The following is a 2087-nucleotide window of genomic DNA, read 5'->3' as shown; positions in this document are numbered from 1 at the left end:
TATACAGGGGTTGAAAACATAATGAAAACACTAAAAGTTCAAACAAATCTGTTTTAACACAGGGTAGAACCGCCTTTGGCAGTAATTACACCTTCAGTTCTGCGAGGAATGGACTCGTACAAAGTTTCAATTGTTTCCTAAGGAATTTTTGTTCATTCTTCAGCTAAAAGAGTCTCCAGTTCTCGTAGTGATCATGGTGGAGGATATCGACTCCTTACTTGTTTCTAAAATGCACTATAAATGTTCAATAATATTGAGATCTGGGGACTGTAGTGGCCAGATAAGATGTCCAGCTTCACTAAAATGTTCCTTGTGCCATTCAGTAACAATTTTAGCTGTGGGAATTGGTGTATTATCATTCTGAAAGATTGCGTTTCCCTTCGGAAACAGTTCCGCAAGCATAGGATGAATTTGATCAGATAAAAGGCTTAAATAGTCTTGACTATTAATTCTGCCATGAAGGGAAACCGGCGGATTTCCAGGATATAACACCCCCACCCAGATCATTACGATCCTCCTCCCTGTTTAACTATTGGAAGAAGACAGTCTGTATCAAATACTTCTTTTGGCTGTCTCCACACATACTCGGGCGGTGGTCGGAAATAAGGTAAAGGATGACTAACTCAAGAAAATAGCATTCTTCCACTGCTCTAGGGACTAATTCTGTAGGTTTTTACTCTACTCTAAATGCTTTGCAACGTTCGTTTTTGAAAGTAGTGGTTTTCTGATTGCAGAACTCCCGTGAAATCCATCTTCGTATAGCTCCCGGTATTGTAGAAAGTGGGTTCTCGAAGTGGTCATTAAGCTCTGCATTAATTTTGGGAGCTGTACATTTGTAATCCTTTCTAACAATTCGCGTAAGAGTTCGACAGTCTCTGTCTGAATGTTTTAGTTTTCTTCCGGAGTTTTGTCTCGACGGGGAGGTTTTTCCCTCTTTCTCTTTCGAGGCAGTACTTCTTGATACACCAAACATTTCGGCTGTTTTCGTTTCGCTAGCGCCTACCATATGAGCACCAACAATTTGACCTCTTTGAAAGTCCGATAGATCTGTCATTTTAATGAATTTTAATTACCTTTTTCTGATATCTGAAAAGAAGCAGCAATTTTATCAAAACACATTAAACAACACTAATAATAAATCAAAGAAACATAAAAATAAGCAAGATTTTTACGGTTTTATATATATTTCAAAAGTATGATTCTAGGTATTTCCATTATTTTGTCCAACCCCTGTATATGCGGTTCCATATTCCGCTTAAGCAAAAGGATACTAATGATCTGGTGTTAGAATTCGATATACATATGTTTCAGAAAAAGGCTGTTAATCGTGTACAGAGAGTAACAAGCGATTCTATAAATGAGACAAGAACAAAAAAATATATAACTTCTTTAACTTACAGCTGTTTCTGCATTAAGATGCAATGCACTGATGATCCAGTGCTTGTATGTTACCTTATAGCTTCGCCTGAGCTTCGAATGTTGAATGCAAATTTATTCGAGATGTATTTTATACATGCTGGAAGTCATCACCATCGAAAATATAAAGTAGAAATGTCTTATACAGTTTGAAGGTTTCGATATTGTTTTCTTCCTCGGATTTCCTTGCGGCTGGACCTCAGCTGCTTGCGATTTCAGACTTTCTTGTGTAAACTTGTTCTGAACGCGGAACACAAAGAGTCAAAGCAATTACTGTACGAGACGCTTCGTTGCACTGATACGACTATATACTTACATGATGATGGCCGTCCACTCGTGACCGAGGAAGACCATTGCCGACCTTCAGGAACATTCTGCGCTCTAGGACTAACTTACATTTTGCATTTACGGCTCCGTTGGTGGCTAATGAGCCCTGCTCTCGATAGGCATACACGACTGCAAACATTTCAGACCAAGCTTTCCCCATTCACTATAGGAGCCGTGCGCTTTCGCGCAGCTCGCTTAAGTTCTTCATGCTGGATACGTGCTCTCTCAAAAGTGTTGATCCCCTCTTTAACCTGCTTCCTCCATCCGTGGCGATGACATACATTCATGCTGGATACGTGCTCTCTCAAAAGTGTCGATCCCCTCCTTAACCTGCTTCCTCCATC

At 39.9% G+C, this 2087-nt stretch overlaps 1 protein-coding gene across 1 annotated transcript in view; it reads left to right on the top strand.

The window, feature by feature from the left end:
• LOC128251051 (uncharacterized) overlaps positions 1-2087 on the top strand; it is a 33150-nt gene that overhangs the window by 1617 nt on the left and 29446 nt on the right. The gene's annotated exons all lie outside the window — the stretch shown is intronic.

Source organism: Octopus bimaculoides, chromosome 28 (assembly GCF_001194135.2).
Source record: "Octopus bimaculoides isolate UCB-OBI-ISO-001 chromosome 28, ASM119413v2, whole genome shotgun sequence".
In the NCBI taxonomy this organism is placed as follows: domain Eukaryota; kingdom Metazoa; phylum Mollusca; class Cephalopoda; order Octopoda; family Octopodidae; genus Octopus; species Octopus bimaculoides.
The sequence above is the reverse complement of the archived record's forward strand: the minus strand, read 5'-3'. Positions and strand labels throughout refer to the sequence as shown.